Here is a 15,549-nt window from a genome sequence, read left to right on the forward strand (position 1 = left end):
GGACAGTGCTTTCTCCGTGGCGAGAGGTAATGCCTGAAATTTGGAATTTTCAGCACACTCTTATGACTGTAGATCTCAGTATATTGAATTCCCCAACGATTTCCGAAATGGAATATCCCATGATTCTAGCTCCAACAACCATTCCGCGTTCAAAGTCTGTAAATTGCCGTCGTGCGGTTATAATCACGTCGTAAGCTTTTTCATGTGAACCACTTGAGTACAAATGACAACTCCGCAAATGCACTGCCCTTTTATGCCTCTCGTATGCGGTTCTAATGCCATCTGTATATGTGCATATCGCTATCCCACGACTACTGCCACCTTAGTTTATAATTTGGTAATGACCAATCGACCGATTTCTTAATAATGCAGATAAATTTGCAGCCAAAAGTGACTATGGTGTGGTTTACGAAATTCGTGCGGAGTTGTAGCCGTCTAGCGTTTTCACTACTGGTGTCGTGCCGGATTACATCGCTGGATGCAGAACGACCTATTGCACAAGTTCACGTTTCGCATGCTTTGGAAATATCTTTAAAAACTCCGGGAATGCGTAGAGGCAAGCGGAGATCTTTCTGCCCCTAGCGACGTTATTTCCTGCCCATCCGAGGAGCACATCCAAAGTTGCACTCATTCTTCTTACCATTTTCTGATGTAGTGTGGGAGAACATGTACGCCGTCACAAGTCTTAGGGCGTATTGCATGCGGCAATAAAAGCACGCAGTTGTAAGACGAGCACGTACCAGGGCCGTTGTAGACAAGTACAGTATGTCACGGCGCGCTTACCGTGAGAAGAGTCTCCCGATGTGTGTGTGTGTGTGTGTGTGTGTGTGTGTGTGTGTGTGTGTGTGGCATCGCGTACGTGCGCGGACTGGAATCGCAGGCGCTGCAAAAACGCTGCCACAACTTTCCACGTAGGACAGGAATGTCGATCCCACGATTCTACAAGCGATGCGATTCTCACAGCGGCCCGCCGGCGATGCAGCGGCGTCTCAGGACAAGACAGCGTGACGTCTTCTTCTTCTGAGAGATTTCTTCTCCGTAACAGAAACAAAAAAACACTTTTCGATGTTTCTGAGCCACAGTCACACAATATTTTTTAAAAGTAACACACCGCCACTTGATTGTTTTATGGTTTGTTTAGCTACAACGCGGATTTCGGCCTTTTAACCCATAAAACAATTTATTATTTTTTTTATTTATTTTTTGTTATTAGTCTTCTGACTGGTTTGATGCGGCCCGCCACGAATTCCTCTCCTGTTCTAACCTCTTCATCTCAAAATAGCACTTGCAACCTACGCCCTCACTTATTTGCTGGATGTATTCCAATCTCTGTCTTCCTTTACAGTTTTTGCCCTCTACAGCTCCCTCTAGTACCATAGAAGAGTCCCTTCTCGTTATCAATGTTTTCCACATGTTGCTTTCCTTCCCGATTCTGCATAGAACCTCCTCATTCCTTACCTTATCATTCCACCTAATATTCAACATTCGTCTGTAGCACCACATCTCAAATGCTTCGATTCTCTTCGGGATTTCCCACAGCCCATCGTTCACTACCATACAATGCTGTACTCCAGACGTACATTCTCAGAAATTTCTTCCTCAAATTAAGGCCGATATTTGACATTAGTAGACTTCTCTTGGCAAGGAATGCCCTTTTTGCCATGGCTAATCTGCTTTTGATGTCCTCCTTGCTCCATCCATCATTGGTTATTTTACTGCCTAAGTAGCAGAATTCCTTAACTTCATCTACTTCGTGATCATCAGTCCTGATGTGAAGCTTCTCGCTGTTCTCAGTTCTACTACTTCTCATCAACTTCGTCTTTCTCCGATTTACTCTCAATCCATACTCTATACTCATTAGACTGCTCATTCCTTTCAGGAGATCATGTAATTCTTCTTCATTTTCACTCAGGATAGTAATGCCATCACAGAATCGTATCATTGATATCCTTTCACCATGAATTTTAATACCACTCCTGAACCTTTCTTTTATTTCCATCATTGCTTCCTCGATGTACAGTAGGGGCGGAAGGCTACATCCTTCTCGTGCACTCTTTTTAATACGAGCACTTCGTTCTTGGTCGTCCAATCTTACTACTTCATCTTGGCTGTTGTACATAAATAAACAATAAAACAATAAAACTGTCAAATGACTATGTGTTCCTTTAAAAAAGAGACGCAAAAGGCTTAGTCCAAATTTTTTTATGATGTTGGTCAGCATCAGGTCACAAAATTGGTACTTGCAATTTCTTAGCAAGGCATCATGAGACGATCTTTTAAGACACCCTCCTGTTTCTAGTACTTCCAGATGTCCCTGCAAAATGATGAACACACATTTAAAGTTGTTTGTTTGTTGAAAATTGTATGCTGAAGTTGTGTGTAACTGAACTTCTCACTAACAATCTGAAAACTGCATGATTTCTAGATTCCGATGGAATCTGCGTAACTACCCTATTTTTGAACATGAACTTATTGATGGAGATTAGTTTTTAGGAATGTGATTTTAATTAATCTGAAATGCATCTAGCTATCTGTAAATTGTATGATTGAGTAAGCTGTCGCCAGCTCACCGGCTGGCAAATATGTGGCGCAAACATCGGTAGTAGGTGCTGAATCACGTGTGTCCATCAGGAGAGGGGCCAGAGACACATTAGCAAGCAACGGGCCGCCAACGCCCTCTAGACCGCAAGTACTTAGGCCGCCGCCGCTCACAGGAGGGTCTCAGTCGCTAACTCAGTCGCTCAGTCACTAACTCGCATTCCAGTTGGCGTCTGTCAGTCCACATCACCGGCTACGAGAGTGTAAAGCGATCGGATCCAGGCTAGCGGCGAGATTAAAGTTGGTAGTAGCAAGAGTACCGATATTGGCTGCAAGAGGATTATTATTATTACTTAGCCTGTACATCAAGACATCGACTCTGTTGAAGATAAGTAGCTTCCTGTTCATGTAAATACAGAACCCTGTTAATGCAAGTGTGCATTTGTGTTGTGGAAGCCGGCCGCGGTGGTCTAGCGGTTCTAGGCGCGCAGTCCGGAACCGCGCGACTGCTACGGTCGCAGGTTCGAATCCTGCCTCGGGCATGGATGTGTGTGATGTCCTTAGGTTATTTAGGTTTAAGTAATTCTAAGTTCTAGGGGACTAATGACCACAGATGTTAACTCCCATAGTGCTCAGAACCATTTGAACCATTTTTGTTGTTGTTGTGGAAAGTGGATACCTGCCATCCATAACATCCTCTCCCTTGTTTACTATGGTACAACACTACAAACTGGGTGAATTATTCACAAGAATACTCAGTATGTTTAGCAGATACTTAATTTAAATATGTCCTATTATACCAAATAAATTAACAAACAACGGAGTTGATCCTCCTTGGTACACAAAACGGATTAGAACACTGTTGCAGAAACAATGAAACAAACATGACAAATTTAAACAGACGCAGAATCCCTAAGATTGGCGATCTTTTACAGAAGCTCGAAATTTAGCGCGGACTTCAACGCGAGATGTCTATAACAGTTTCCACAACGAAACGTTGTCTCGAAACATGGCAGCGAAGTATGTTAGCGTCAAGAAACAATCAGTGCCTTCTCTGGGCGATAGCAATGGAGATACTATCGAAGACAGTGCTGCCAAAGCAGAGTCACTAAACATAGTCTTCAGAAATGCCTTCACAAAAGAAGACGAAGTAAATATTCCAGTATTCCAATCAAGAACAGCTGCCAACATGAGTAACGTAGAAGTAAATGTCCTCGGAGTAGTGAAGCAACTCAAATCACTTAATAAAAGCAAGTCTTGTGGTCTAGACTGTATAGCAATTAGCTTCCTTTCTGAGTATGCTGGTGCATTAGCACCATACTTAACAATCATATACAACCGTTCGCTCGGCGAAAGATCCGTACCCAAAGACTGGAAAGTTGCACAGGTCACACCAATATTCAAGAAAGGTAGTAGGAGTAATCCACTAAATTACAGGCCCATATCGTTAACGTCGATATGTAGCAGGATTTTAGGACATATATTGTGTTCGAACATTATGAATTACCTCGAAGAAAACTATTGACACACAGTCAACATGGGTTTAGAAAATATCGTTCCTGCGATACACAACTAGCTCTTTATTCACATGAAGTGTTGAGTGCTATTGACAAGGGATTTCAGATCGAATCCGTATATCTGGATTTCCGGAAGGCTTTCGACACTCTACCACACAAGCGGCTCGTATTGAAATGGCGTGCTTATGGAATATCGTCTCAGTTATGTGATTTCATGTCAGAGAGGTCACAGTTCGTAGTAACTGACGGAAAGTTATCGGGTAAAACAGAAGTTTCTTCTGGCGTTGCCCAAGATAGTGTTATAGGCCCTTTGCTAATCCTTATCTAGATAAACGATTTGGGAGACAATCTGAGCAGCGGTCTTCTGTTGTTTGCAGATGTCGCTGTCGTTTATCGACTAATAAAGTCATCAGTAGATCAAAATAAACAGCAACACGATTTTAAAAAAATATATCTGAATGATGCGAAAAGTGGCAGTTGACCCTGAATAACAAAAAGTGTGAGGTCATGCACACGAGTGGTAAAAGGAACTCGTTAAACTTCGGTTACACGATAAATCAGTCTAATCTAAAAGCCGTAAATTCAACTAAATACCTAGGTATTAGAGTTACGAACAACTTAAACTGGAAGGTACACATAGAAAATGTTGTGGGGAAGGCTAACCAAAGACTGCGTTTTATTGGCAGGACACTTAGAAAATGTAACAGACCTACTAAGGAGACTGCATACATTACACTTATCCGTCCTCTTTTAGAATACTGCTGCGCGGTGTGGGATCCTTACCAGATAGGACTGTCTATTAAAATTGTTATGGTGTTTGTGAATTTATATTGCTTCTCTATACATGCGCGCATGATAATGGGATTTTCGTGCTAGAACGCTTGTCTCCTTGAATTTAATTTCGTGGTTCCCATCTCGAAAAACATGCTCAGCTACGGCCGATTTTTCGATGTGTCCTAAGCGACAGTTTCTTTTATGTTCGGCTAAGCGGGTGTTTACACTTCTTTTCGTTGATCCAATATATACTTGTCCACAACTGCATGGAATTTTGTATACCACAGGTGTTGCTAACAAGGGAACCTCCCCATCGCACCCCCCTCAGATTTAGTTATAAATTGACACAGTGGATAGGCCTTGAAAAACTGAACACAGATCAATCAAGAAAACAGGAAGAAGTTGTGTGGAACTATGAAAAAATAAACAAAATATAAAAACAAAGTAGTCCAAGTGTAACATATCCAACATCTAGGACTATAAAACACGGAGAGCGCCGTGGTCCCGTGGTTAGAGAGAGCAACTGCCAAACGAGAGGTCCTTGGTTCGAGTCCTCCCTCGAGTGGAACTTTTACTTACTTTATTTTCGCAAAGTTACGATCTGACCGTTCATTCATTGACGTCTCTGTTCACTGTAATAAGTATAGTGTCTGTGTTTTGCGACCGCACCACAAAACCGTGCGATTAGTAGACGAAAGGACGTGCCTCTCCAATGGGAACCGAAAACATTTGATCGCAAATTCATAGGTCAACCGATTCCTCCACAGGAAAACACGTCTGAAATATTCTATACGACACTGGTGACGGCATGTGCGTCACATTACAGTAATATGTTGTCGACCCACCTAACTTGCACACTTGGCGAATGGGTAAAAAGATTCTTCTACCTTGCCCGATTTAGGTTTTCTTGTGGATGTGATAATCACTCCCAAAAAAGTGATGAAAACATTGAGTTTGTCGCATAAACGGCAACAAATGAATGTAACAGTTTCACTGTCGCACAGTTTTCCCTGTGCTCTGTCAAAACAAACGTTTTTAACGTTTTCAAGTTTTCCGTGTGTAGACCGTCAAATCCTGCATGTGTCCAAGCAAATCTGAACATGTCCTGGAATTTTGGAGAGCAAAGTTGATCATGTGTGAGTGCATGAACTTTGATATTGTCTGAAAATAAAAAATTAAAACTTTTCACTCGAGGGAGGGTTGAACCAGGGACCTTTCGTTCCGTAGCTGCTCACGGTAACCACGGGACCACGGCGCTCCTCAGTGAACAGGTACCATAATGTGACATATCTTGCACACGGACTACTCAGTTTGTATATTTTGCTTATTTTTTTCATAGTTCCATACAACTTCTTCCTGTTTTCTCGATTGATCTGTGTTCAGTTTTTCATGGCCTATCCCTGTGCCAACTTATAACTAAATCTGAGGGGGGTGCGATGGGGAGGTTCCCTTGTAAGGTATGGGGAGAGTGTCACAGAAATGATACAGGATTTGGGCTGGAAATCGTGAAAAGAAAGGCGTTTTCCGTTGTGACGGAATCTTCTCACGAAATTCCAATCACTAGCTTTCTCCTCCGAATGCGAAAATATATTGTTGACACCGACCTACACAGGGTGGAACGATCATGAAGATAAAATAAGGGCCGGCGGGGTGGCCGAGCAGTTCTAGCCGCTACAGTCTGGAACCGCGCGACCGCTACGGTCGCAGGTTCGAATCCTGCCTCGGGCATAGGTATGTGTGATGTCCTTAGGTTAGTTAGGTTTAAGTAGTTCTAAGTTCTAGGCCACTGATGACCTCAGATGTGAAGTCCCACAGTGCTCAGAGCCATTTGAACCATTAGATAAAATAAGGGAAATCAGAGCTCGTACGCAAAGATATAGGTATTCATTCTTTCCGCGCGCTACATGAGATTGGAATAATAGAGATTTGAGAAGGTGGTTCGATGAACCCTCTCCCAGGTACTTAAATGTGATTTGCAGAGTATCCATGTAGATGTAGATGTACACGAATTTTTACTAACTGAAAACTGTGCCTAACATTCTGCCAAAAATGTTCATTTATGCCCTAAACCAAATTCTTATCTCGCATGGCTTGCCAGTCTGTGGGACACAACGAGGTGTATAACATCGTCGATATACCATAGTGCTGTAAGGGTGCAGTGGCTGGTTGTCGGGCTGTAGGTAGGTGGCAGTCTGGTTAGTATCCCACCGCCGTACGGGACTGGAATCTCATCGACTGGAGTAGAATTGTCTTCAGTGATGAGTCACATTTCGAAGTGCGCCCAGATGGCTAGGCCGGCCGGTGTGGCCGAGCGGTTCTAGGCGCTTCAGTCTGGAACCGCGTGACCGCTACGGTTGCAGGTTCGAATCCTGCCTCGGGCATGGATGTGTGTGATGTCCTTATGTTAGTTAGGTTTAAGTTGTTCTAAGTTCTAGGGGACTAATGACAGATGTTAAGTCTCATGGTGCTCAGAGCCATTTTTGAGCCATATGGCTAGCGAAGATGTGTCTGCAGACGTGCCCTTCTTGACAATCCATCCTAGGCTAACATTCCAACAAGATAATGCCTGCTCGCTCGCACACGACGAAGGCTTCTCTTGCTTGTCTTCGTGGCTGCGAAACCCTATCATGACAAGATAACTTTTACATCTTGGTCATAAAAGCGACAGCACACATTCTTCTTTCCCAGCCTACAAAATGGTGTAGTGGAAGGAAAAAATTGTCTTCCCAGAAAATTGGGACCCATTTGGAAGTGGGACTAATAAATGAAAACTATTCTCGTGCAATCAATAAGATTCCAGACTGAAGACGGAGAGTGCTACGGTCGCAGGTTCGAATGGATGTGTGTGATGTCCTTAGGTTAGTTAGGTTTAAGTAGTTCTAAGTTCTAGGGGACTGATGACCATAGACGTTAAGTCCCATAGTGCTCAGAGCCATTTGAACCATTTGAACCAGACTGAAGCCGTGTCTGTAGACACCTCTAACAGCCGTGGAGAACCAATCTGACTGTCGCCCCCTTGTTTTTTTTTTTTTTTTTTTTTTTTTTTTTGTGTGTCATCAGTCTACCGACTGGTTTGATGCGGCCCGCCACGAATTCCTTTCCTGTGCTAACCTCTTCATCTCAGAGTAGCGCTTGTAACCTACGTCCTCAATTATTTGCTTGACGTATTCCAATCTCTGTCTTCCTCTACAGTTTTTGCCCTCTACAGCTCCCTCTAGTACCATGGAAGTCATTCCCTCATGTCTTAGCAGATGTCCTAACATCCTGTCCCTTCTCCTTATCAGTGTTTTCCACATATTCCTTTCCGATTGTGCGTAGAACCTCCTCATTCCTTACCTTATCAGTCCACCTAATTTTCAACATTCGTCTATAGCACCACATCTCAAATGCTTCGATTCTCTTCTGTTCCGGTTTTCCCACAGTCCATGTTTCACTACCATACAATGCTGTACTCCAGACGTACATCCTCAGAAATTTCTTCCTCAAATTAAGGCCGGTATTTGATATTAGTAGACTTCTCTTGGCCAGAAATGCCTTTTTTGCCATAGCGAGTCTGCTTTTGATGTCCTCCTTGCTCCGTCCGTCATTGGTTATTTTACTGCCTAGGTAGCAGAATTCCTTAACTTCATTGACTTCGTGACCATCAATTCTGATGTTAAGTTTCTCGCTGTTCTCATTTCTACTACTTCTCATTACCTTCGTCTTTCTCCGATTTACTCTCAAACCATACTGTGTATTCATTAGACTGTTCATTCCGTTCAGCAGATCATTTTTCTTCACTTTCACTCTGGATAGCAATGTCATCAGCGAATCGTATCATTGATATCCTTTCACCTTGTATTTTAATTCCACTCCTGGACCTTTCTTTTATTTCCATCATTGCTTCCTCGATGTACAGATTGAAGAGTAGGGGCGAAAGGCTACAGTCTTGTCTTACACCCTTCTTAATACGAGCACTTCGTTCTTGATCGTCCACTCTTATTATTCCCTCTTGGTTGTTGTACATATTGTATATGACCCGTCTCTCCCTATAGCTTACCCCTACTTTTTTCAGAATCTCGAACAGCTTGCACCATTTTATATTGTCGAACGCTTTTTCCAGGTCGACAAATCCTATGAAAGTGTCTTGATTTTTCTTTAGCCTTGCTTCCATTATTAGCCGTAACGTCAGAATTGCCTCTCTCGTCCCTTTACTTTTCCTAAAGCCAAACTGATCGTCACCTAGCGCATTCTCAATTTTCTTTTCCATTCTTCTGTATATTATTCTTGTAAGCAGCTTCGATGCATGAGCTGTTAAGCTGATTGTGCGATAATTCTCGCACTTGTCAGCTCTTGCCGTCTTTGGAATTGTGTGGATGATGCTTTTCCGAAAGTCAGATGTATGTTGCCACACTCATATATTCTACACACCAACGTGAATAGTCGTTTTGTTGCCACTTCCCCCAATGATTTTATAAATTCTGATGGAATATTATCTATCCCTTCTGCCTTATTGGACCGTAAGTCCTCCAAAGCTCTTTTAAATTCCGATTCTAATACTGGATCCCCTATCTCTTCTAAATCGACTCCTGTTTCTTCTTCTATCACATCAGACAAATCTTCACCCTCATAGAGGCTTTCAATGCTTTCCACCTGTCTGCTCTCTCCTCTGCATTTAACAGTGGAATTCCCGTTGCACTCTTAATGTTACCACCGTTGATTTTAATGTCACCAAAGGTTGTTTTGACTTTCCTGTATGCTGAGTCTGTCCTTCCGACAATCATATCTTTTTCGATTTCACATTTTTCCTGCACCCATTTCTTCTTAGCTTCCCTGCACTTCCTATTTATTTCATTCCTCAGCGACTTGTATTTCTGTATTCCTGATTTTCCCGGAACATGTTTGTACTTCCTCCTTTCATCAATCAACTGAAGTATTTCTTCTGTTACCCATGGTTTCTTCGCAGCTACCTTCTTTGTACCTATTTTTTCCATCCCAACTTCTGTGATGGCCCTTTTTAGAGATTTCCATTCCTCTTCAACTGTACTGCCTACTGCGCTATTCCTTATTGCTGTATCTATAGCGTTAGAGAACTTCAAACGTATCTCGTCATTCCTTAGTACTTCCGTATCCCATTTCTTTGCGTATTGATTCTTCCTGACTAATGTCTTGAACTTCAGCCTAGTCTTCATCACTACTATATTGTGATCTGAGTCTATATCTGCTCCTGGGTACGCCTTACAATCCAGTATCAGATTTCGGAATCTCTGTCTGACCATGATGTAATCTAATTTAAATCTTCCCGTATCTCCCGGCCTTTTCCAAGTATACCTCCTCCTCTTGTGATTCTTGAACAGGGTATTCGCTATTACTAGCTGAAACTTGTTACAGAACTCCTCTTTCATTCCTTGTCCCAAGCGCATATTCTCCTGTAACCTTTTCTTCTACTCCTTCCCCTACAACTGCATTCCAGTCGCCCATGACTATTAAATTTTCGTCCCCCTTTACATACTGCATTACCCTTTCAATATCCTCATACACTTTCTCTATCTGTTCATCTTCAGCTTGCGACGTCGGCATGTATACCTGAACTATCGTTGTCGGTGTTGGTCTGCTGTCGATTCTGATTAGAGCAACCCGGTCACTGAACTGTTCACAGTAACACACCCTCTGCCCTACCTTCCTATTCATAACGAATCCTACACCTGTTATACCATTTTCTGCTGCTGTTGATATTACCCGATACCCATCTGACCAGAAATCCTTGTCTTCTTTCCACTTCACTTCACTGACCCCTATTATATCTAGACTGAGCCTTTGCAGTTCCCCTTTCAGATTTTCTAGTTTCCCTACCACATTCAAGCTTCTGACATTCCACGCCCCGACTCGTAGAACGTTATCCTTTCGTTGATTATTCAATCTTTTTCTCATGGTTACCTCCCCCTTGGCAGTCCCCTCGCGGAGATCCGAAGGGGGACTATTCCGGAATCTTTTGCCAATGGAGAGATCATCATGACACTTCTTTAATTACAGTCCACATGTCCTGTGGATACACGTTACGTGTCTTTAATGCAGTGGTTTCCATTGCCTTCTGCATCCTCATGTCGTTGATCATTGCTGATTCTTCCGCCTTTAGGGGCAATTTCCCACCCCTAGGACAAGAGAGTGCCCTGAACCTCTAACCGCTCCTCCGCCCTCTTTGACAAGGCCGTTGGCAAAATGAGGCTGACTTCTTATGCCGGAAGTCTTCGGCCGCCAATGCTGATTATTTATCAAAATTTAGGCAGTGGCGGGGATCGAACCCGGGACCAAAGACGTTTTTCATTATGAATCAAAGACGCTAACCCCATAAAGCCCAAATGTCAGAGTTGCCATTTCTTTCCATAGCAAGAACCCTCTCGTTCTCATCCATTGCATTAGAGCACAGCAGTACGTCGACTATATTCTACGTCCCGTTTTGTTGCCGCTCATGACCAGCCATCCTGGGCTTATCTTTCAGCCAGATGATCCTTGCTCGCACACCTCGAGAGTTTGTATGCCTGTCTTTGAGTTTGCTATATCCTACCTTTGCCGGCTTCTTCGCCGTATCTCTCCTCGTTTGAGAACGTCTGGAGCATTATACGCTGTGCCGTCCAACCAACTGGAGATTTTAAAGGTCTAACATCATAATTGAATTTGGAACAATATTCCTTAGGAGGACATCCAACAACTATACCAGTCAATGCCAAACCGAGTTATTGACTTGCTCCACTCGTGGTGTTCTTTCTCTCGAATACATCGTCGAAATTTTCTGAGATTGTAATCATTTGCTTATCTGTGCACGTGCGTCACGTCTACTGACTTTCGTCCCATCCGCATAACTCCTTCGTGGCACGTGGAGTTTTGTCCGTCATTCCATATACCTTACATCTACTGTTCTGAAATTTCTATCATCTTGCACCATTTTACTTGTCTAACTCTTTTTCCAGGTCGACTCCTACGGATGATGATGATGATTGGTTTGTGGGGAGCTCAACTGCATGGTCATCAGCGCCCGTACAAAGTCCCAATTGTGACACAGTCCAATTTTAAAAGCAATCCAATCTAGCCACTGTCACGAATGATGATGAAATGATGAGGACAGCAAACCCGGGCCCCGGGCGAGAAAATCCTCAATCCAGCCGGGAATCGAGCCCTGGACCCCGTGATCCAGAGGCAGAAACGCTATCCCCTAGGCCAAGAACTTCGGGCGGCTCTTACGGAGTTGTTGTTCTCTTAACCTATAAGAAATAAATCGCAAGGGTCATATTTCTCGAAAAGGAAGATGATGAAGCATAAGAGAAGTAAATTTTTTAAAAAAAGCAAGATTTAAATTGAAACTTCCTGGCAGGTTAAAACTGTGTGCCGGACCGAGACTCGAACTCGGGACCTTTGCCTTTCACTCCTGAAAGAAAGGAAATAAAGCTGTGAGAACGGGGCGTGAGGTAGTGCTTGGATAGCTCAGATGGTAGAGCACTTGCCCGTGAAATGCAAAGGTCCCGAGTTCGAGCTTCGGTCCGGCAGACAGTTTTAATCTGCCTGGAAGTTTCATATCATCGCACACTCTGCAGCAGAGTGAAAATCTCAGTCAAAATTTAAATTGATATTCGGTAGTATACTTCTCGGAGGTTTTTACAAGAAGCCACCGTTTCGTGCATGCGAGAATCGCCTCACTAGTTCAAAATGGTTCATATGGCTCTGAGCACTATGGGACTTAACATCTGTGGTCATCAGCCCCTAGAACTCAGAACTACTTAAGCCTAACTAACCTAAGGACATCATACACACATCCATGCCCGAGGCAAGATTCGAACCTGCGACCGTAGCGGTCAGGCGGTTCCAGACTGAAGCGCCTAGAACCGCACGGCCATCCCGGCCGGCCGCGTCGCTAGTGACGCAGACGTAGACTGCACGGGCAAACACGCTTTCCGCCCCAGCCGTCGGCACCTTCACTGTTGGACGGTGAAAAACGTCGGCAAGCGCGGAGAAATATCTGCCTTCGAGCCACGACTATGCGACCATTTCTCGCGCCGAGTATTTCTGATTTATTCCGAGCGTCGGCGGCGAAACAATGATCAGGCGGACGTGTACCGCAACCCCCGCCTCCCTCCCCCCCCTTCCTCAGCCCCTCTTCCCTTAGCTCCTTACTTGATATTCGCTCATCTCGCCTCTGCATCGTTCCTCCCGACCCGCCTGAGACAAACATCGCGTTACTCTCTCAATGCCTACCTTCCCCACCTAACCAGTAACAAACAGCTCGGCGTTGCCACTGAGCCAACAAAACATGCGGAGACGGATGTGCAGCGTTTCGTATCAAGATTTCTGTGAACACGTACAATGTACACTACTGGCCATTAAAATTGCTACACCATGAAGATGTGCTACTGACGCGAAATTTATCCGAGAGGAAGAAGATTCTGTGATATGCTGTAACGTTGTTCTTTGATTTGTTATGAAAGCGGTGCTGCTAGACAAGACCATAAAAGTGGGTTAAAAGCTGTGAGCTGTCTGGGGAAGTTAACCTTGCAATTCTGAGCAACTGTTTCACCAAGTATCCAGTCTAGCTTACCAAATTCCCAACCAGACTAACATTAATTATAATCTTTTAATAGTCATACGACAACTGGTGATATATATATATATATATATATATATATATATATATATATATATTTCAATAAAAAGAAATAAATCAATTTACATTTGGAAATTTATTTTAACATTGATCATTGAAATTTCAGCATATTATACTTGAATCATAACTAAGCTGGTGCCTTATTTAGGACTGTGAAAATGTGAGTTTGTAATCTTACGGCACGCATTAAATATGGAGTCAAGATCGGGACACTGCATACAACACTGCATTCATAAAATAACACACGAAGAACGTTGAAACATATGCAAGAGGAAATTAACCACAACCAACCGATTCAATTTTCACCCAAAGAAGTTACGTTCGTAGCACAATCCTGTCCGTCATGTAATTACCACACACTGGTATATTAAATTCATACTAACTCTCTGTGAAATCTTCCCGAAAAGAATAGCTGAGGGCTACTTTGATGATTACACCACATGCTTCACGTGGTCAACTTGGTTTACACAAAGAGTGTAACTCCACAGTAATTTTGATAATTAAAATAAATTAGATCGAAAAGCAATTTACAAAAGAAAAACCTCGAACTGGTTACTATCGTCTTGCTATTAACCTGATGGGTCAAACTATTGTATAAGCACGTGGTACTGGTCTCACAAAGTACACCCCACGTGGGTTGAACATAAAGAAAAGTTGCTATATTGAAAAATATTGTCAAGACGAGACGTTATAATCTCACGCACATTCGCATTTAAGATTGACGATCTTAGTTAGAGTTACTGATCAACACGTGGTTCCACTTTACTCACAAAGTAGTGACAAAGCAGCTACCGGAACATATTCTGAACTTCACACTCGAATTACACTGCGTTACAATTTAAGATAACATTAGACATTTTAGAGCTAAACCTGAAATAAAGGTGATTAAATTTTCAGTTAGGCTGAACTTTAGAAATCCATTGTCCTGCGGACTTAGCAGACACGCGCTTAGCCGGAGATCTTACCACTTCAGACGCTCGCCGCGGACAGACTGCCGTGGTCCCTTCCTGAGGGTGGCTCACAAATACAAACGGAAGTGGCCAGAGAGGCAGCTTCCTATACCAACATGACAAGGGACGGACAGGACCATATTATGAATAGAAACCTCTCTGCTTTTAGAAAGCGTAGCTACCTGTTCCGACGTTGGTCCTACTGTTCTCTAGCAGACAGGCTTGTGTGCTACCATCAAGCATGCAGCTAGAAATACATTTGCTCATTCATTCTTTCACACAGAAGGGAAGGCGGATGACAGTATCTTATCATATACAGTATATAAAAGAAAGCGGATGTAGGTTCCGTATCAGACTGTGTGACATGAATTACATATAAACTGTGTTTTAAAGTGTAGTAGTGTGACAGATCGTTCTTGTTTATGTGTAAAAGTAACACGTTCCACTACTCAGTCTCCTCCCAGATAGTCAGAAACACCACAGTAAATTTATAAGAGGAATTCATGCCGTAAATGACAACACATTTAAGAAATTAACATGAAAGGAATCCAACAGAGACCTTTCAATGCAAATGATTAGCTTTTCAGAGCATTCACACGCCGGTGGCGACACCTACAACGTACTGACATGAGGAAAGTTGCTAACCGATTTCTGATACACAAACAGCAGTTGAACGGCGTTGCCTGGCGAAACGTTGTTGTGATGCCTCGTGTAAGGAGGAGAAATGCGTACCACCACGTTTCAGACTTTGATAAAGGTCGGATTGTAGCCTACCACGATTGCGGTTTATCGTATCGCGACATTACTGCTCGCATTGGTCGAGATCCAATGACTGTTAGCAGAATATGGAATCGGTGGGTTCAGGAGGGTAATACGGAACACCGTGCTGGATCCCAACGGCCTCGTATCACTAGCAGTCGAGATGACAGGCATCTTATCCGCATGGCTGTAACGGATCGTGCAGCCACGTCTCGATCCCTGAGTCAACAGGTGGGGACGTTTGCAAGACAAGAACCATCTGCACGAACAGTTCGACGACGTTTACAGCAGCATGGACTATCAGCTCGGAGACCGTTACCCTTGACGCTGCATCACAGACAGGAGCGCCTGCGATGGTGTAGTCAACGACGAACCTGGG

This window comes from Schistocerca nitens, chromosome 12 (genome assembly GCF_023898315.1).
Source record: "Schistocerca nitens isolate TAMUIC-IGC-003100 chromosome 12, iqSchNite1.1, whole genome shotgun sequence".
Taxonomy (NCBI): Eukaryota; Metazoa; Arthropoda; class Insecta; order Orthoptera; family Acrididae; genus Schistocerca; species Schistocerca nitens.